Below are 23,119 nucleotides of genomic sequence, written 5' to 3'. Positions count from 1 at the left end.
AAAAAGGATAATTACACTTTGCGAAACATGGAAACTTTGTTGCAAAGGGTAACTGGGTCTGGAATGATGTCATTGCTAGATGGCTTTTCTGGGTACAATCAAGTTTGGGTTAAAAGGGAAGATCGACACAAGACCACATTCACAACACCATGGGGCACTCTTGAATACATTAGAATGCCATTTGGGTTGACAAACGCTGGGGCTACATTCCAGAGGGCCATGGATTATGCCTTCAAAGGGTTGATCGAGAAAATTATCGAAATTTACCAAGACGATCTTACCGTTTTCTCTAAAGATGGTATCAGTCATATAGATCATCTTAGGAAAGTTTCGATAGATGTAGAGAATATGGAATTTCTTTGAATCCGGCTAAATCTGTTTTTGGGGTAATAGAAGGGAAATTACTCGGTCATATCATTTCTAAGGAAGGAATCAAGATCGATCCCGAACGAGTTGAAGCGATTCAAAAGATTCCTCTCCCACATAATCTCAAATCCCTTCAGTCTTTCCTTGGAAAGATAAATTTTATTAGAAGATTCATCCCAAATTATGCAGAAATAGCTAAGCCCATTCAAAGTCTTCTGAAGAAAGATGCGAAATTTGTCTGGCAAGAAGAGGGCAAAAGGGCTTTCCAAGAAATCAAGTCTGCTATTGCAAAAGCTCCTGTCTTGGTTAGTCCTGACTACTCCAAGGATTTCATGATTTTTTCTTTCGCTTCTGAAGATACCATCGCCGGTGTTTTGCTTCAAAAGAATAAAGATGGTCACGAACAGCCTATTGCTTTCATGAGTAGAGCACTTCAAAACTTTGAGTTGAAGTACAATACCATGGAAAAGCAGGCCTATGCCCTAGTCAAGTCTCTCAAGCATTTTAAAACTTATGTGGGTTATTCTAAGATCATTGCTTTCGTCCCACATTCTGCTGTTAAGGACATATTAACTCAAACTGATTGCTTAGGGACTCGTGCTAGGTGGGTTACTAAGATACAGGAGTACGATTTAGAAATTAGACCCACCAAGCTGATCAAAGGCCAAGGTTTAGCTCAAATGTTAACTGAAAGTAATGAAAAGACTCTTGGTTTGTTCTGCCTTGACGATCTATCTTCACCAGAGTTGAGAAGATTAGCAGAGCATGAATGGTATAAGGACATAGTTTACTATTTGACAAATCTTGCATGTCCTAACCATTTAGTCGCTCATAAGAGAAGGGCTCTTAGACTAAAAGCCACTAAGTATTGCCTTATGAAGGATGGCCTTGGATGGAGAAATCCTGAGGGCATAGTGCTTAGGTGTGTTGATGATGTTGAGTCCAAAAGATTAATCTCCGAATTTCATTCAGGATTTTGTGGTGGTCATTATGCCGCTAGAACTACCGCCCACAAAATCCTGAGAGCTGGCTATTATTGGCCTTCGATTTTTTCTGATGTGCACAAGTATGTTAGAACGTGTCAAGCCTGTCAACTATTCACTGGGTAGCAGAAGCTTGCTGCCCTTCCTCTACAACCTGTTATTGTAGAGGCACCTTTTCAGCATTGGGGTCTGGACTTCGTAGGGAAGTTCCATGAAAATTCTAGCAATGGCTACTCTTGGATTTTGACTGCTACAGATTATTTCACTAAATGGGTCGAAGCCATTCTTGCTAAGAATGCCACTGAAAGGGTTATTATGGATTTCATTGAAAATAACATCATTACTAGATTTGGTGTCCCCGCTAAGATCACTATAGACAATGCCAAGGCTTTTAGTTCTTCAGAGTTTACATCTTTTTGTTTCAAGTATGGCATTGTCTTATCTCATTCGTCGAATTACTATCCTCAGGGTAATGGTTTGGCTGAATCAAGTAATAAAAATCTCATAACCATTATCAAGAAGATAGTAGGAGATAACAAGAAATCTTGGGACAGCAAAATCAAGTATGCTTTGTGGGCAGACAGAATTACTAAGAAGAAATCTACTGGTAAATCTCCCTTTGAATTGGTTTATGGCTTGGATGTTACCTTACCTGTGCACCTGAAGTTGCCAGCTTATCAGCTTCTCCAAAATTTTTCTACTAATAAAAATGTTGTTCAGAATAGAATAGATCAGATTGTCGAGTTAGATGAGGCTCGTCGTACAGCTTTTGAGGCTATATGTAAAAATCAATCTAACATTAAGAAAAGCTTTGATAAATGCTCTCGATCTAGATCTTTGCAGGTTGGAGACATGGTTTTACTTTGGGATCGCAAGAATGAAAAACCGGGAAAACATAAGAAGTTTGACAGCTTGTGGCTGGGACCATACATCATTAGAGATATAGCTGGGCCAAACTCATTCTACTTGAGCAAATTGGATGGTGAACCACTTGATCTACAAGCGAACAGCCAAATGCTCAAGTTGTTCTTCAGAGATGATATCTGATGCCATGGGGCATCTTTTGTATTGTATTTCTATCCCTACTCCTTGTCTTTTCAGCATTTCATTTCTGTTTTTAGGATTAGATTTACTTTTCATGTTATTAGTTAGTCAATAAATGAAGAGCTTTTATCTTTCCTGTACTTAATGTATATGATGATTTTGGAATGGACGCTACTTATTTTTATTTGTGTGTTGTATGGATGCAGATTCTGGATTCTCACATTCCTACAGTGCAGCAACGTGTCCCCAAGTAGAGCCAGATGTTGACCACTACCGGTCAACTACCCATGCAGTACTCCCCCCTTTTCTTTGCAAAAAGGGGCAGCACCTAAGCGACGTGTCCGTGCCAGCCTACAGTCATCAACAACTTGATCATTTTAATTGTAAACCCAGTCTGCATGTATGAATTGTAAATAATCTAAGCAGATCAGAGTCATGTATGTAAAATTGTCTAGGTGGACCTAACTTTCTAATGATAATCTACGTCCCGGGAGGTTTTTCGTCTCACCGATCTACGATCAGCAGAGTTTTCCTTCAACCTGACCCCAAAGCCGGGATGCATTTTGTTACTAGAACTTTAGGAGAATCCTAGTGTGTTAATTTGCTAGATTATAGTTGTGTCGCAGAAACTGGGTATTTTGTGAGGGTCTGTATTAAGTGGGTTTGTCCCCTTAAGATGTAAATTGTAAAAGTCATGATGTAATGTGTCTTGAGGGTTGAAAAATGTTTTAGTCCCCTCATGAGTCCTAAGTCCTAGGTCCTAGGTGATGTTTCCAACGGCTTAGTTCGAATGATCCATTTAATAAAATAAATAAAAAATTAAAAAATTAAAAAATGAAATAAATAAAAAATAATAAAAAGTTCATAAAATAAAGCAAAAACCCTAAATAATAAAATAATAATATTTTTGTGAATGTATGCAAAATATCATTTTTTAATAAAATCGACGGATGAGATTAAGAGATGTCTTAATCTTCATCGATGGTTGAGATCACTTCAACATGGATCACTCAAACTAGCCGTTGGGATCATTTCCTTTATATAGGGTCTTAGGGGTCATTTCAGAGGTTTATCTGATCTGTGAGTCTGTACTGTAAAAAAAGCTCTCTTGTAATCTGATTTCTGGTTAATAAAAGAAGACTTTGGGGTCCAAATCTTGCTGGTGTTACTCTCTAGAATTGCTGTGAGATATTTAATTTTCTGCATATTTCAGTTTTCAGCCATTAATCATAGCTTGTTTTTAGAGTATTGTGAGCACAGGTATCTTGTTCACTTGCTAGGGTTTGAGTGTTGCCAGGGTTTCTGAAATAATGGCAGGGATCTCCATTATTTCCTGAGATCTAGCAGCATTCTTTCTCTCTTTGCTGATGGTTGCTTGAGATGTGTAGGAAAACCTTTTAGTAAAGAATATTGGTGGGCATTTGGGGAAGTTCTAGGCTAGACCAGCCGACTCCCACAGGCTCTTCTTTGCAGAGCCTAGCTGATTTTGCCCTGGGTTAATCATTTTAAAAGTTGCTTTTCTGGTTTACATGAGAGATTTCTGAAATATTATCTGATATTCTAAAATATTCCTGCTCTTATTTGTTGAATCTGGCTGAAGAGGGGCCAAAATTTGTAGATTAATCAGCTGTTTTGGGGTTTTGCTCATATAGGTTTAATTAGGGTTTTTCAGTGATCTTTTACTTCTCAGGTTGCCATGAAATTGTGAGAGCTTGCAGTTCAGCTGTGTGACTTTTTGCCAACAAAGGAAGGTGCTGAAGCGTTAGTATCGTGGTCTGCTGATATTACGGCTAAAGGATTAAATCATTGTAAACCTGTGCAAAGGATTGAAGGACGCAGCATTTTTAGAAAGTTGCTGGAGGCTGCATGCTTCAGATCTACACAAAAAATAGCCGAACCTTAGTATCATTACATGTGTATTGTTCGCCTTTCTGCCATCCTCAGAATCATCTAGTGGTGAGAACGCACAACGTACATCGTACCAGTCAAAGCTTCTACAAGCATTGTGAGAGAGGTAGCATCTACGTATCTCTATTCAGCACGAAAGCTTCAAGATTTCAGGTATCTGCAAATCATCCGCCGGGCCAAGTAAAAATCCTAAACAATTTTTCGACCTCCACTAAGAAAAGGAATATCTCTGAGTGAATTGATTTATTCATTGAGATCTTCTCAGCCCGCATTTTCCAAAATTTACGCACGGTGACAGCTAAACCGACTTTTACTGTTGTGATCACATTTTAGTTCTGTAATTTGGAAATTGAATTTAATGCGTATCCTTTGGGAAACATTTGAAAGGTCCTACGTATGATCCTTTGCCTGCGTGAGATTTTCTTTGTATGAACCAGGGTCACAGGTGTTCATCAACTCTTAAAAAGCCGTGGGCTGTAGCACGTTTAAACCTCAGTGTTCAAGTGTTCCCCGAGTTCTGTCACGCGTCTCAGGCAGTGTTGTTAAAATCGCGATAAAATCGCGATTTTATCGGAAAATCGCGATTTTTTCCCCTTCCCGCTTAAATCGCGATTTTTATACGAAAAAATCGCCTACTTTTTTTTTGCCGATTTTTACTGAAAAAATCGCGCTTTTTTCAAAAAATCGCGCGATTTTTAACGAAAAAATCGTGGGGGCTCAGGACAGCATAGTTTTATAACTTTTTTTGGGTTTTTTCATGCAATGTTTTTTGAAAGAAACAAATAATTTTTGAGTGGGGTAGCTTAATGATCAAGTCTAGGCCCTAGTATGGATATGCTATTCATGGTAATGTTAAATTCTTAAAGTAAAAGTGACATTCTCCTTAATCTTCATTTTCATCCTTTTACTTAAATTTTTAACATTACCATGAAATGACTCAGGATGTTTGAGAGTGGTTCCAGCCTCATTGGATTTCATATGGAGAAAGTAGAATTTTAGATTTCATTTAAAATCCAGCAGACTTATCAGTTTTTTAGGATTTCAGGATTGGGAGATTGTAATGTTTCCAGGTGACACCACCTGCCCGGGCTACCCCTGCCACCAGTAGAGGACGTGGTCTACCTCCTATAGCTCCTACTTCTAGTTCTTCAATGTCTAGATCACATCAGACTCCACTGCCATTTCCACCTGCACGGGCACCAGCATCTACATCTAGAGGGAAAGGGAAAGCTGTGGCATTTTCTCGCAAGAGGGGCAGAGGAAATCAATAGGATTAGACTTTCATTTTATTGTATATGACATTATGACATGATGAGATACATTATCATATTTTTTGTTGATATTTTGAGGCTGAGTTGGGACTTACTATTCAGGACATGATTCAATGTTATGTGTGATTTTAGCGCTAGAAATGATATTAAACATCTTATATATTAGTTTTTTTATCATATTTATGTGTCAATGTATTTATTTTATGTTGTAGATGGTTTAGATATTAAAAAAATTGAAAAAAAATGAAAAAAAATGAATATTTTTGTACCAAACGATTTTTTCCCGCTTTTTTCCGATTTTTTCCCGATTTTTTCCGATTCGTTCCCCGCGTCGATTTAATCCCGATCGCGCTTTTAACAACATTGGTCTCAGGTAATAACACAAATCGCTTTCGAATTCTGTTGAGAGATATCGCATGCCAGGTAGCGTAGCTAGAGTGGTAATGCGTTGTTTTGGTCAGCACTTGCTTATGATGTTCTGATTGACGGCTAGGGTTTTCATTTCGATGCGTTCTAATTTCTTTTTGTTTTATCGCTGGTTAGCATAGTCTTAGTTAGGTTCAATAATCGTGTAGTTTTGTTTTATATTAAAAATACTTTTGTTTATTAGTTTTTTTTTTTTTTTTAGACTTAGGTTTACGTTTTCATATAGTTAATGTTTTAGATTTCATTTAAAATAGATTGTAATTTTTCCTTCGTATTTAGGATTTAAATATGGTTCAGCTTTTTAGATTTTAAATTCAACTTATAAATTTTCTCTCTTTTAGATTTTTATTATATAAAAAAAAAATTAAAAAAAGGGATTTATTTAACATAGTTTAGGTTTTTTTTTTTTTTAATATAGTTTAGGTTTTAGAATAATTTCTAGTTTTCATTTTTAGATTCAAAAAAAAAAAAAAATTGGAAAATTTTCTTGCTTGCAGAAATTTTCATGTTCAGATTCAAATGTTACTGATGTGGAATGAATATTTACTCGTACATGAATGTTAGCTGCATATGGTATCTAGTCAATGACTGTGTGATTGATTAAAGCATTTATTTCTTTTTAGTCGCTGGATATCTTTATTTGAGGAACTTTGTGGTTTTACTGGATATTTAAAGCATTGTTCTCATTATTTGATGATAAATGATTGTTGTTTATGGTTCATGTTCTTATATCATCTAGCAAGTAGTCATTTAAGCACCAATCTCATAAGGCACTGGTCTATCAAATTAATAAAACCATTTTAGTGCATCTCGTCTCCTAGCCCAACTGTTTGGCAGTTGGCCTTCATCATTTCACAGGGTCTACCCCCCTTAGCCACAGGAGACAGGCTTAAACGGAGAGACCGGGGATCAGAGTGACAGCCCCCGGTCTGAGCATTGTCGTGCCAATTCGTGCGACAACAGATCTCTCAAGTGTATCTCCAACTGACCGTCAAGCCTCGTCTTATAATTTTCCTGTTGATGAATCAACGACCGAGATTAAGTCCCTAATCAATGGCTAAGATTAAAACAAACTTGATCCTCATCACGTAGAAGTTTCTCACCCATATTCTTATTAATACCCATTAATATTTTTATTTTCCTAAGTTTAGACTTAGGAACCCATTAAAAATATTAATTCTTTTAATAACTCCTCATCCGGGTGGAATTTCTCCAAACGATTTATGGGTTCTGGAGATCGCACGTATTCTAGCCCCCCCCCCCCCAAAAAATTTCGGAGCTAGAGCACATCCGATGCTACCCAAAATCAACACTCCCTCTTAGCGAGGAATGTACTCTAGTAACACTTCTCAACAAAAGCATTACAATGATCCACGACATCGGTCCTTTGTGTTGCTGATGATCCACTGCTTTGCTGCATCCTGTATTGTTGCCCATGACACTGCCACTACCACTGCTGCATCCTGTACTGTTGCCCATGACACTGCCACTGCCACTGCTACATCTGTACTACAACTCCCTCTCAATATGTTGCATCATGTTGCCCATAACACTACCACTACTAATTGCTGCACTGCAACTCAGTTGTTGAGAAGAAAGCAACTTAAAACTCACCAAAGAACTGGCATGTTGGTCAGTATGGATGCATCGTGATGCTGAAGCTACCTCTGCTGCTAATCTGTGCTGACCCTCTGGTACTACTGCGCTGCTGCAACCTGCTCCATGCGTCTCACACTACTACAACATCCACTGCACTGCCTCAAACTTTGGCACTCTAGCTCTACCACTATCGCTCCATCACACGTCGCTCCAACCGACACTTGTCATTTTGCTGTTAAGGGCGCCCGTAGACGTATGTGATCCAAGAGTTTGGGCACCTCAAGGATCCTGCCCCTTTTGTATCTTTTTCGAACTACAACTCTAGATCACCCCACCTCCCTCCTGGAGATGTGGATGCCATCTCTGCCAAACGAATGTCGAACTAGTTCCTCCTCTCCCTCTTTCGCTGCTGCCCCAGCAAAACTCGGATCTGGATTTCTTTGGCGCTAGAAATTCTCTAAGGAACAACTCCCTCTGAATTTCGATTTCCTTCACGGAAATCCTTCTGCCAATTTTCGAATCACTCCTCTCCGATCCTGCTTTGCTGTTGCAACCCAGATCTAGGTTTCTTTGGCTAGAAATTTGTCAAGGCAATGACTCCCTCTACCTTATCTGTCTCCACAGACACTATTTTGCACCAACATCGATAGCGTCCCACAACCTCCACTGATCGAATATGCTCTGCTCCTCCAGCCCTGACAACTGACTGATTCGAACCTCTCTCGATCTGCACTAGACCAGAGAGCTGAGGCAGTCATAGCGTAAGCTCCTCTCGGGTTCTGTGTCACCCATTGCAGGCTCAAAATGCTGACCAGGCACTACGTGAGCCTCTGTATCACTTCTCTGGCTCTGCGTCACTCCTGCCGCTGCTCCTCTGCCTCTGAAACAACACTGTCACTCGAGACAGCTGCTTCTCCACAACTAATTCTCTAGATCTCTCGGCTGGTGTCTTCAGTCTCCTATGATTTGCAATGCTCTGATACCATGTGAAAAATTCTGAATCTACACATCAAAAATGCTACTGCAATCACTGGTTTATCATCTCCTACTTGTTTTTACATTCAACAAGTTATTTAATATTTAAACAACAATGAAAAACACTATTGTAGACTACACATACATACAAATCATGAACTGAAAATAGAATGAGACAAATACACAAGGGACATCGCTATTTTTGGACATACCTCCCTGGAAAAACTTAATGCGGGAAAACCGGTGCAGCAACTCTAAGGATTTTCGATTATTAAGCAGTAGTTCCGAATACAACTCTAGATGCCCTCTCAGCTATCCAGTTACAGAATAAAAATATACTGGCAGAAACCTAAGTGAGATTACCTCACTTCACTCAGAAAAATATCTCCATTTCAGCAACTGGACTGACTGTCCTTGGCTACAACTGCGTAGTCCCTTCGCAGTAGCTTTGTGGGCCTACGTGGAGCACACTGGGACACTATGTTAGCACTGCGCTGCCTCCTCTGCCTCCTCGAGCTTTGACGTCAGCCTTCTCGACTGATCCTGCTGCTCCTCGACTGAATTTAGGTTTCTACTAAAGGGTGGCTCTACCCCTGCGCTGGAAATGCATGGACCCTTCCTAGCCCAGTGTCAACCTCCCTAGGTCTGCGCTGACTCATCTAGCATCTCTATGCCTCTGCTGTGTATTCGAAGTCCCAGAGAAGATCCTCCAACCTCAACTATCCCTGCCCCTCTACTGCAACAAATCACTTGTTCGATTTTCTCAACAAACCTCGCCCTAGAAAAATCGAACTGATTGCTCTCTCAAGTGTATCTCCAACTGACCCTCAAGCCTCCTCTTATACTTTTCCCGTTGATGAATCAACGACCAAGATTAAGTCCCTAATCAATGGCTAAGATTAAAACAGATTTGATCCTCATCACTTAGAAGTTTCTCACCCATATTCTTATTAATTCCCATTAATATTTTTATTTTTGTAAGTTTAGACTTAGGAACCCATTAAAAATATTAATTATTTTAATAACTCCTCATTTGGGTTGAATTTCTCCAAACTATTTCTGGGTTCTAGAGATCTCATATATTCTAGCCCCCCCACAAAATTTCAAAGCTAGAACACATCCGATGCTACCCAAAATCAACATTCCTTCTTACAGAGGAATGTGCTCTAGTAACACTTCTCAACAAAAGCATTACGCTGATCCACAACATCGGTCCTCTGTGTTGCTAATGCTTGGTATGCTGCCCTTCATCCACTAGCATTGTTGCATCTTGTACTGCTGCCCATGACCCTGCCACTGCCACTGCTACATTTGTACTACAACTCCCTCTCAATATGCTGCATCACGCTGCCCATAGCACTGCCACTACTAACTACTACACTACAACTCAGTTGTTGAGAAGTAAGCAACTTAAAACTCACCCAAGAACTGACATGCTGGTTAGTATGGATGCCTCATGATGCTGAAGCTACCTCTGCTGCTATTGCGCTATTGCAACCTGCTTTGTGCCTCTTGCACCACTACGCTGCCTCAAACTTTGGCACTCTAGCTCTGCCACTGTCACTCCATCACACCTCGCTCCAACCGACACCCGTCATTTTGCTACCGTCGTTAAGGGCTCTCGTAGCCGTATGTGATCCAAGAGTTTGGGCACCTCAAGGATCCTGCCCCTTCTGTATCTTTTTCGAACTACAGCTCTAGATCACCCCACCTCCCTCCTGGAGATGTGGTTGCCATCTTTGCCAAACGAATGTTAAACTGGTTCTTCCTCTCCCTCTTTCGCTGTTGTCCCAGCAAAACTCGGATGTGGATTTCTTTGGTGCTAGAAATTCTCTAAGGAACAAGCTCCCTCTGGATTCCGATTTCCTTCACGGAAAAATCCTTCTACCAACTGTTGAATCACTCCTCTACGATCCTCCTTTGCTGCAGCAACCCGGATCTAGATTTCTTTGGCTATAAATTTGTCAAGGCAGTGACTCCCTCTACGTCAGCTTTGTCTCCACAGACACTGTTTTGCACCAATAGCAACAACGTCCCACCAGCTCCATTGATCGAATATGCTCTGCTCATCCAGCCCTGACAACTGACTGATTCAAACCTCTTTGGCTCTGCACTAGCGCAGAGAGTTGACGCAGTCACTACATAAGCTCCTCTCAGGTTTTGATACCATGTGAAAATTTCTGAATCTACACATCAAAAATCCTACTGCAATCATTGGTTTATCATCTCCTACTTGTTTTTACAGTCAACAAGTTATTTAATTATTTAAACAATGATGAAAAACACTATTCTAGACTACACATACATACAAATTGTGAACTGAAAATAGAATGAAACAAATACACAAGGGACACCGTTATTTTTGGACAAACGTCCCCGAAAAAACTCAATGCGGGAAAACCGGTGCAGCAGCTCTGAGGGTTTTCTATTATTAAGCAGTAGTTCTAAATACAACTCTGGATGCCCTCTCGGCTATCTAGTTACAGAGATAAAAATATACTGGCAAAAACCTAAGTGAGATTACCTCACTTCACCTCGCAAAAATCTCTCTGTTTCGGCAACTGGACTAACTGTCCCCGGCTACAACTGTGCTGCCCCTTCGCAGTAGCTGCATGGGCCTGCGTGGAGCACAATGGGACACTGTGTCAGCACTACGCTGCCTCCTCTGCCTCCTGGAGCTCTGACGTCAGCCTTCTCGGCTGATCTTGCTGCTCCTCGACTGAATTCGGATTTCTACTGGAGGGTGGCTCTACCCTTGCGTCGGAAATGCGTGGGCCCTTCCTGGCCTAGCGTCATCCTTCCTAAGTCTGCGCTGCCTCCTCTAGAGTCTCTCTGCCTCTCTCTACTATGTATTCGAGGTCCCGAGAAGATCCTCCAACCTCAACTATCCCTACCCCTCTGATGCAACAGATCACTTGTTTAGTTTTCTCAGCAAAACTCGCCCCAGAAAAATCTAACTAATTGATCTCTCAAGTGTATCTCCAACTGACCCTCAAGCCTTCTCTTATACTTTTCCCGTTGTTGAATCAACGGCCGGGATTAAGTCCCTAATCAATGACTAAAATTAAAACAGACTTAATCCTCGTCACTCAGAAGTTTCTCAGACATATTCTTATTAATACCCATTAATATTTTTATTTTCCTAAGTTTAGACTTAGGAACCCACTAAAAATATTAATTATTTTAATAACTCCTCATCCAGGTGGAATTTCTCCAAATGATTCCTAGGTCCTGGAGATCTCATATATTCTAGCCCCTCCACAAAATTTCGGAGCTAGAGCGCACTGATGCTGCCCAAAATCAACAAGGACTGGCAGCCATATCTTGTCATTAGCACAAAATCAATCTTTTCAACATCTGCTACCTTCAAATGTTCATTACTATGTTTTTGAAGACATACCAATCCTTACACCTTCAACACTTTATACACAGGTCATAATCATAACATATCAAGATGGATCAGAAGGTGTATGCATAACTCTTCATAAGCAGCAAAGTGAGTTGCACATGGACCTTTGGATGATAGATTGGGTGTCATAGGTTTGTTGGAGGGCAGCGTGTTGGCTACCCAAAGTATCCCTAGAGCAACAGATAAGAAGGACGTTGTTGGTGCGTGATTGGGTGATGGATTGCAGCCTTATGTGTAGCTCTTTGATGGACAAAAGAGGCTACTAGAAGGCAGATTGGAGCCCGAGACTTGTGTGTGGAGAAGGACTTCTACAACAGATGATGGGCAGTCCTCCTAGACCATGTTCATTGTGGGAGATGGACATCTTGTAGTGATAGGTGGCAGCCCTCTGTGCCCTATGTTGGTCTTCATCGGAGCAGCACATGAAGACCATAGAAGGTGGAAGTCCCTAAGTAGCTGAGGAGTAGCAGTGGGCAGTTGAGAGTTGTTCACAAGTGGAACTATGAACAACTCGACAAGAGTCTCGATGTTTTGTGGCCTTGATGGACCTTTAGGCACAACTAGAGAGCAGATTGGATAGCCGAGGTTCAGTGGCCAGATGGACTTGGAGCATTGATAGAGGCAGAAGCTGCAGATCAGAAGCTGAAGGATCGGGAAGGTATAGGGTACGACCGAGAGGAGCTAAGAGAGCATGTGATATCTAGATAGTCAAAGTAACTTGTTGAGGGTAGATTGGTTGTCGATGGACAGACACCAAGCCCCAGTTTGTATCTTGTACTAGTGGATGTATGAGGGCCATTATCCCTGGTACGGGAGCCCTAGATTGTTGTATTATATGTTGTTTAATATAATGAAGTTGGGTTGAAAATTGTAAAAAGTTATGTTCTGTGCATGTGTGATTGACTTCTTTATATTCCATTGTGCAAAGTAGTATCGTTGAGATTCTTGGTTTGGTAGCATCAAAGATTTTAAGATTCTGTCCTAGACCCAAGATCGTAGAAATTCAACAGTATCTTTGCAGCTATGTGAGACACCATGTGATCTCGAACCCCATTGAGAATCAATCTCTTTTCTTTCGCCATCTCCTTCTTGTAGGCCTTCAGCAAATCCGCATTTGCAGGTACAACTACCATGCTATCGATATAAGCTTTAAGATCGTATTCATCTAGAAGACACGAAATTCTTGCCTTCTAGATCACATAGTTGGAGGCTCCCTCCAATCGATCTTGATCTCTTAAGACCTATTGATGCCATCTCTGCAAAAATTTTGAATTCCCCCTCTTCTCCTTTGCGCAGCTGCTCACTGGCTCTACACACTCCTTGCAGGAGTGGGCAAATCTGCTCACAACTACTGCTGCTCTGCTAGGAAAAATCGAATTTCTGGACTAGAAGTCCCCTAAGAAAAGAATTCCCTCATTGTGTGCTCTTTCTCCCTCCTCATGCTATTTTGCACTAGCAAACCACTGCAAAATATCCCCGTCCTAGCTAAATATTTGCTCTACAAGGAAAATTGGTTCTACTCCCTCTGCCTCTGATAATCTTCGATCTGGAAAATTTATTCTCAGTCGACTCTCTCAGAGAAATAAACTTTCCTCGAAAATTGACCCTCTTGGCCAAGGAACTGTGCTGCTGCTAAGGGTTTCGGACTGTTGCCTAGGTAGAGTTTCAAAATTCCTCCGTCCTTCTGCAACTGAGCTCTTTGACTTCTATCTACGCTCTGATCAAGTTTCTTCTATTTATTAAATAACTTGAACAAATTATTTACTGCATTCAACGTAAATATCAAAATTAATATGCTGCAACCTTCACAAATATAAAACTGCGGAAGAAAAATAGTGTTGGAAGAATAGATGCACGCACACAAAAATAACATTGTTATTTTTGGACCAATGTCCCTGGAGAAACCCAACTCGGGAAAACCCGTGCAACAACTGAGGGTTTTATTATTATGCAATAGTAAATCTGGGTACAAATCTATGAATAGATGCACACAGACACAAATAACACTGTTATTTTTGGACCAATGTCCTTGGAAAAACCGGTGCAACAACTAAGGGTTTGATTATTATGCAGTAGTAAATCTGAGTACAAATCTATGGAAGCTCAAATCTAGCTATCCATATAGAGAAATGACTGGCATGAGATCTAGTGAGACAAATCTCACTCCCACCGATGATCCAACATTGACCTTGGCTCAAGATGAGATGCTCCTTGATGCCTCTACGTTAGCCTACAACGTTTTTCTTCCCACAAATCAGACCAACATCTCTCTCACTAACTGATCAACTACTATCTGGAAAATCGATCCTCCTGACCTCCGGGCTCCCACTCCATCTTCTGTCACTGAATTTTGACTTCTCCCTAGCTGAATACAAATCTCCCTCTGAAGCACTGCGTTGCCTCTCTATGGCACTCACTACCTCTCTACTATGCACTCACTAGACTGGAAAAATATCCTTCTGGCCTAACTATCCCTACCCCTCTCTCACTGCTTCAACTTCACTAAATCACCTCTGACAACTGACTGCGGCTACTATGGAGATCGATTTACCAGCAAAATCGAATTCCTTGTCTCTCAAGTGTGTTCTCCAACCCTCATCGAATTTCTTCTTATAATCTCTCGTTGAGGCATCAACGACCAAGATTAAAACATAATTGATGGCTAAGATTAACCAAAAATTGATCTAAGTCTTCTTCTAGAAGATTCTCACCATGACTTAATTAATACCTATGTTGCAGGAAATGTGGGGGGGGCGTTTCCGGTTGGAAACTGGGACGAAACGCGGAAATGCGTTTGGTACGGCCAGGAAACGCGTTTCCGGCCATACTGCCACGTTTCCCAAAACGGAAACGTGGCAGTACGGTCGGAAACGCGTTTCCCAGCTGTACAGCCCGCGTTTCCCAATTGAATTGTGTTTTTTTTTTATTTTATTTTTTCAAATTTGTTTTTTAATTTTCTAGATGTGTGTCTAAAGTTATAAAAGTGAATTTTTTGCCCTAGTGTTGACATGCAGTTCATGGTAATGTTAAATTCTTAAAGTAAAAGTGATATTCTCTTTTATTTTTCATTTTCATCCTTTTACTTAAATTTTTAACATTACCATGAAATGACTCAGGATGTTTGAGAGTGGTTTCGCCCTCATTGGATTTCATATGGAGAAAGTAGAATTTTAGATCTCACTCAAAATCCAACAGACTTATTTGTTTTTCAGGATTTCAGGATTGGGGGGATTGCAATGTTTCCATTGGATTTTATCATGTACTAGGGTATGGAACTTCTATTTAATCAAGAGAACCAAGCCCTCTATGCAAGGGAAACTCCCAATAATCAAAATCATGTAGGGTACTAGGGTATGAAACGTGTATTTAATCAAGAGCACTAAGGTCGTTCGACTATGTAGGAGGAGACTCCCAATACAATAGTGGTCCTTCTAAAGAATGGGATGTGGATGCAGAAAATCCTGATTTGGATCTCTCTCTTGCAGCCTTATAGTCTTTATTGTACTTGCAACCTCATATATTAATATAAATAAAGGCTGATTTTGAGATTTGGATATCTAATAAAGGTTGCTTTTGGATATTCCGATAGTTTTATTTTCATTATGTGATCATTCATGAGTAAATGTGATGTAAATTAAATCTTAATGTTTAAGTGTAATAAATTATAATGTATCATTTATGCTTTATGATTGCACACACACACACACACACACACACACACACACACATATATATATATATTTAAATATTTTCTATATATATATATATATATATATTCGCGTTTCCCCATTTCCAAAATTTGGGGAGGTCGCGTTTCGTATCGCTTCCCGTTTCGGAAACTCGTACCCGTTTCCCCGTTTCGTGCAACTTAGATTAATACCCTTTAATTAATCAGTTTTTCTAAGTTTAGACTTAGGTACCATTAAAAAAATATTAATTATTTTAATTAGGTCATCTCTAGTTGGAATTTCCAGAAACGATATATAGGTTTTGGAGAATACATGTATTCTAGCCTCTCCAAAAAGTTTTGTGGCTAGAACACATCTGATGCTGCAAAAACTAACACAAAACTACTGCCAACACTGCATCTGCAATGCAACTCCCTCTCCATCTACTGTTGCTCCAACTGCAACAACTGCAACTGAAAAGCATCCAAAACACTGAATCAATGTGATCAGTATGATGCATCTGTCTCCCGAGTCTTTGACTGCTGCTAGTCTTTGCACTCTCACTGAAGCCTCTGTGCTGCTGCTAACTCTGCTCTATGCCAACTGCACTGCTACCAACTCTGCACTGCACTACTAGTATTTGACTGCTACTAGGTACTGCATCTGTCACTCTAGCATCTGACTGTATCATCTACAGCTAATCCATCCTGCAATCGAAATACTGTGGGCTCCAGTAGCAAGGTTTTGATTCAAGAGGTGGACCTCAAGAATCCTACCCATCGTGTAGCTCTCTGGGGCTACAAAACCAAATCACCCCACCTCACTCTTGAAGGTATATCGGTGGTCATGGAAAACTCTTCCTCCAGTCTGGAGGACAACCTGTCGATCTCCGTAGATGTAGCCTGCTGATCCTGCTTCTCCTCTTTGTCCTTGTTTCTGAGAGGACATTGAGTGTTGTAGTGGCCAAACTCACCACATTTGAAGCATTTAACCTTGGAAAGGTCTTTCTTCCTCTTGCACTGCTCCTGTTGCACCTTTGATGCGAGGGCCACATTTTCCTCTTCCTTCACTTGCTTCATCCCACTATTGTTACTGTTGCCACTGATGGTGCTCTTCACCAAATCTAGCCTCATCTCCTGCTGCAAATCAACCCACATTTGATCCCACTCTAACAACTTGTCTCTACCCAAAATACTCTAGATGAAGACCTACCAATCTTCAGAAACGTTGTTGAGAGCTAACTACATCAATTTTGTAGGCTGGGGTGCTGACCCCACTGTATACAGTTGGTCTCGGACATCCTGAATCCTACTGAGGAAGGGGTCTATACATTCCCCTTTCTGCATCCTTATACATCTCAACTTCTCCTCAAGATACATCTTGCTGCTTCCTCTGCCTCTGGTAATCTTTGATCTGGAAAATTTATTCTTTATCGACTCTCTTAGATAAATAAACTTTTCCTCAAAAATTGACCCTCCTGGCCAAGGAACTGCACTGCTTTTGGGGTTTTGATCTGCTACCCACAATGAACAACAGAACTCCTTTCTTCGCTACTAAGCTCTCTGGTTGATCATCTGCGTTCTGATACCATGTGAAAATTCGGCTAACCCCAAATCCTACTACAACAACTGATTTAGTTTCTTTATTTGTTAAATAATTGAACAAATTATTTACTGTGTTCTACGGTAAATATTGAAAATAATACACGACAACCTTCACAAAATAAAATACCATAGAAGCAAAAAAATAAGGCTAGAAGAATAAAGGCACACACACACAAATACACAATTATTTTTGGACTAAGTCCCCGGAAAAACCCAACTTGGAAAAACCGGTGCAACAACTAGGGGTTTTAATATTATGCAGTAGTAATTCTGAGTACAAATCTATGGATGCTCAAATCTAGTAATCCGTACAAAGAAGTGACCAACAATAAATCTAGTGAGAAAAATACCACTCCCACTGGCGATCCGACACTGACCTTGGCTCAAGTTGAGCTGCTCTCTGCTGCCTCTGTGCAGTCCCTGCGTCAGCCTACACAGTACTGTGTCCCACAACTCGGAACTACTTCCCTCACGCTATTTGACCAACTTCCATCTGGAGATGGGCCCTTCTGGCCTCTGGACTCTCTTCGGCTTTTGGCATTGAATCACTGCTTCTCCCCAACAAATTACGAAATTCCCTCTGAGCATTGCATTGCCTCTGCATGGCTCTGCATTGTCTCTCTGTGGCACTCACTACCTCTCTGCAATGCACTTACTGGAACTGAAAATCCTTCCTCCGACCTTACTATCCCTACCCCTCTCTCAATGCTTTGAGCTCACTAGTTCTCTCTGGCAACTCAATGCTGCTACTTTGGAGTTCAATCTGCCAGTGAAATTGAACTGCTGGTGTCCAATGTGTGTTCTCCAAGCCCCATCGAGTTTCTTCATTTAATCTCTCGTTGAGACATCAACGACCATGATTTAAACTTAATTGATGTCTAAGATTAACTAAAACTCGATCCATGTCTTTTTCTAGAAGGTTCTCACCATGAATTAATTAATACCCTTTAATTAATCAGATTTCCTAAGTCTAAAAGGTTCTCACCATGAATTAATTAATACCCTTTAATTAATCAGATTTCCTAAGTTTAGACTTAGGAAACATTAAAAAATGATCAATTATTTTAATTAAGTCGTCTTTAGGTGGAATTTCCATAAACAATTTCTTAGTTTTGAAGAATACATGTATGCTAGCCTCTCCACCAAATTTCGTGGTTAGAACACATCCAATGCTACAAAAACTAACACATAAACTTCCCTCTAGAAAGAGGCATTGTAAGAATATCAACTATCTACTTATTAGTGGAGATACTTCCCTCTAGAAAGAGGCATTGTAAGAATATCAACTATCTACTTATTAGTGGAGATGTCCTGGAGCTTCATAGCTCCCTTCAACACCACGTCTCAAATGAAGTGATACGTGATCCCTTCAACACCCTGTCTCAAATGAAGTGATATGTGATTTGACCTCTCATCTTGGTCACCACTAACACCTGATCAATAAATAATCCAACAAGTAGCCTCATAAGTCATACAACTTCTCAACTTGCCAATCCAGCTGCAATATACATAGCCTCTAGCATACGTCGTGCAATAGATGATGACCTCGTGCTTATCCAAGAAAATTATAACGGAGCCCAAATTGAAGCAAAAAATTATTTCTATCTTCAACACTCTCTGCCCAAACTAAGTTTGCAATTGTATTTCTCGCTCATGAACAAATGTATCATGCTGGAAACACATGTTGAGCAACATATCTTGGTTCAGCCATAGACTTTTATGTTTCCTTCACTCGATCACAACTGCTTTCTGGACTCCCTTTTGTGGTAATTAAATCTGCTCCCTCTACCACTGTTGTCTTTCAATATACTAGACATCAATGAACTATTCTACTCACAAGCTTGAGATAGCTCTTATGTACACTTCTTCCTCCTCAATTATTGAGGAAAATAGTCTCTACATCAACCTGGTGCAATCTTCAAAACAATGATAATAGAAGTGTACCTCACAATAGGGACAAATGTCTTGTCACAATCCTCTCCCTCTTACTGGGAGAACCTTCCATTGCTAGACCTTGTAGACATCCTGATCAAAGCATACTTCAAGCTTTTTGATCTGATCACTCCCTCCGAGTTCAGGTACAATATCTCCCATTGCTAGACCTTGTAGACATCGTGATCAAAGCATACTTCAATCTTTTTGATCTAATCACTCTCTCCGAGTTCAGGTACAATATCTCTCAACACAAGTCATGATTATGAGAAACTCCTCTTTCTTTGATTCGTTCCTTCACTTCTTCCATCGGCTTGTGAAAACCTTGGTAGAGAACTCAAAGACAACCAAGTAGAGAACTCAAAGACAAGAGAATAATTAATAGTAAAATGACAACAATAGTAATAATCAAATAAGAGATATAGAATCTTATCTTTTGATATTAGCTCTCTCTTGATCCTTAGACCTCTTGGTTCCATCTGCAACTTTATCAGCTTCATCTACATCATCATGTTGTCATTCCTTCCTTGCAAGATCTAGAATTTCTATTCTTATTAAAAATGTCCAATCATAGGGTTTTTCCCATGCGCCCTAGTGCTTGCTTGTCCAAACCCCTTTTGCTTGCTAGGGTTTACTAACCTGAGTTATCTAAATCCTTAGAATGTTCAATTTTCAAACCCTAGATTCTTCTTGCAAGTCCAACGTTCTTCTATAGAATCCCAACCTAAAGATATCGGGATTAGAGACATATGACAAATTCATTGTATACTGCTTTAGCAACATGATTCGGTCCCTCAGTCCAAGTAACTTCAACAAGTTCTGCAATTTTGGAAAGGAACTTGGCCTCTTGTGTGCCTAACTCAATCCATCAAGGTATGCTTTCGAATATTGAACTTTAGGACTGGCAGCCATATCTTGTCATTAGCACAAAATCAATCTTTTCAACATCTGCTATCTTCAAATGTTCAATACTATGTTTTTGAAGACATACCAGTCCTTACACCTTCAACACTTTATACATGGGTCATAATCATAACATATCAAGATGGCTTACATACAGTACATCAGAAGGTGTATTCATAACTGCTCTTCATAAGATCGTATGGCCATTTCACATTGTAGTATGAAAACTCTTTCAAAGAAAGCTTCAATGTTGATGCTTAATACATACAGCACATCAGAAGGTGTATGCATAACTGTTGTTCATAAGATCGTATGGCCATTTCACATTTTAGTATGAAAACTCTTTCAAATAAAGCTTCAATGTTGATGCTACTTTAAGCATATTCGCCCTTTACCACAAAGCTTCAGAGAATCATCTGAAATCTTTTGGCGTTGCACAGAGAATTGACTTCGCATAGAGCAGAACTCCTCTAGATTCTGGTCATAAATTCAATCTATAGACAGTGAATCTCAATACAAGGGAAGACATCTTTCAGCTTCATAATCAGAGTGTAGGCTGACCCTAAGCTTCAGAGAATCATCTGAAATCTTTTGGCATTGCACAGAGAATTGACTTCGCATAGAGCAGAACTCGCTCCTCTAGATTCTGGTCATAAAGTCAATCTATAGACAGTGAATCTCAATACAAGGGAAGACATCTTTAACCTTCATAATCAGAGTGTAGGCTGACCATATTCCTGAGATACAGTCTCGAATCTTTTGAGGGTCCTGAGGTATGGACCCGAGGTTCTTCATATCTTTAAGAAAGAACACCTTCCAGATTTACTGAGATCTTACAGTTGTATACAATAGAGACTTCCACCTATCTGCAATATATATAAGCTTGAAGGTCTGATACATTGGATTTTCGTACTTCATCAGACATTTGACAACACCAGGAGACTTCAGTCTTGAGGTATACAAAATCACAGTTTTCTATCATCAAGGAACCTCAGCTTTTTGGCCTACAGCAATTGGTCTTTAGGGTTTCTTTTCAAAAAAGTAGGATGGCTGGTGTTTACCCATTACTATGTTGATTTTTACATAGTCTTCTATATGGATAATTACTTTTGATGATTTGATTTTCAAAGACACATATTTATTACTCGTTATTCCATCATTAAGCAATTATACAACAAGATGACCAACCACCAAACACCAAATCAGCCCTCCACAATTCTGTCCACAGAAGCTCTGCAACAAGGTCAAAAATGTCCTCCAAGTCTGCCTCAGAACTTGCACTATACAAAGAGATATATCACAGATAAAGACTCCAAGAGGGCTGAAACAGGTCCTCTGTCTCAGCTCAGAATGCGCACTAAATCACAGAGATGTAGCACAGAAATCAAGGTCTCAAGAAGGCCTAAGTTTGACCTCTGTCTCAACCTCAAAGTTCGGATTGTTCCACAAAATTGATGCCTCAGACATTCACATTCTACCTCAAGAATTTTGCACCATGTCTCAGAGATATGTCTCTGGGCTTTCTACAGAATTTGGCTATCTTTATTGCTAGAGAGAGCGAGTGCTTTCCTTCTGATTTTTTCTTCACACAGAATAGAGATATAATGTGTGATCCGAATCTAGCTTTGGAGGAGAGCAAATAAGCTCAATTTATAGTGATCTCATGGGCAGGCCTACTTGGTCACTTGTGGAGGCAAAATACAAATCCAAAATTTTCATTTTTCCTGCTCTTGATGAGCCTTATAATTTTCTTTTTGAATACAAAATAAATTTTTTTCTTTTTCTTGAAAGCATGAAGACCATAAATAAATTTTCTTTTACAAATATAAGTGAAAATATTATGAAGACCAACCATAGTTACAAAATTCAACATTACAAATGATTAAATTCATCTATAGCACGGGACCCTCAATATTTACAGTTATCCCCAATACAAACTTGAAATTTGAAACATACGAGTATGCCTAGCAGAAAACCCACCATATAACAAGATATTAAGTTCACATTAGCAACATAGTACTGTGAACCAGATCCTATAGCCACACCTGATCAAATATGGGTTTAGATGTTAGCTTCCATTTCCTTTTATAATTTCCCTCTAATGTGCATGGTTATTTAATTAACCATGTAACAAATAGTTAATTAATAAAAAAAAATCATCAGAGGGGCAGATGTTAAGTACTTACCTGACAGCACTGCCTGTATTCCATTAAGAAGGATAGATGCAGTAAGAAATGGAACCAACTCTGAGACTCTTTCTGCGACAGTCGGGCTGCTTGTGAAGAGATAACCCAAGACATTTTTGCAAAGAAGAAAAACTATTGCAAAGAATATGCTGATAATTGAAGATGTAGCGACCGAAACAAAAACTGAAAAGCATGCAGCCTCAGCATTCCCAGCACCAAGTTCATTGGAGACCCTTACACTGCAAAAGGGAATATTATGAAGCGCGGGGAACATCTGGAGCATAATGTATATGGCAGTCATATATTACAGAAATTGTTTAATTACGAACCATAATGTATATGGCAGTCATATATTACAGAAATTGTTTAACTATGAAACCCAAAGAATATAGTTAGTAAACAACTAAAGCATTAGGCAGATCATATGGCATGACCCTGCTTTTATCTTGTATCTGTACAAGATTTTGCAGTGCACATGGGCTGTGCATTCAGATTTTCTTAATAGAAGTGTATAAATTTATAAAATAAAATAAAAAACGATCAAGTGAAACACAAATGGTTCAAAATGATTATGAAGATTAAGCAAATTATATAGCTCCTCAACCATATCGAACTGCATTTTAGGAATGATGTGACTACCTTTAAGCTCCATAAGATTTCTTCTTCAGCTTAGATACACTTTCACATTGTCATTGAATAAAATGCTTAAGTTGGAAATTTGGAATAGCATTATAGCAGAGAAGAAGAATAAGATCTAGGGCACTGGATTCTAACAGTACTAGCGCTGCTTATGGCTGTGACCAACTGGTTTAGCTTGACTTTGAAAGTTTGAACACAAGCCTGTT

The 23,119-nt window shown here is 39.7% G+C and overlaps 1 pseudogene; it reads right to left on the bottom strand.

Annotated features, from left to right (window-relative positions):
• Positions 1-12,949: 12,949 nt before the first annotated feature.
• The window catches only part of LOC149260603 (protein DETOXIFICATION 36-like), a 142,587-nt pseudogene continuing 132,417 nt past the window's right edge, over positions 12,950-23,119 (bottom strand).

The sequence above is a fragment of the Pinus tabuliformis genome, chromosome 6, assembly GCF_031772625.1.
Source record: "Pinus tabuliformis cultivar Carrire ecotype Pingquan chromosome 6, CPIR1, whole genome shotgun sequence".
NCBI lineage: Eukaryota > Viridiplantae > Streptophyta > Pinopsida > Pinales > Pinaceae > Pinus > Pinus tabuliformis.
This window is presented reverse-complemented; position numbering and strand designations above follow the sequence as displayed.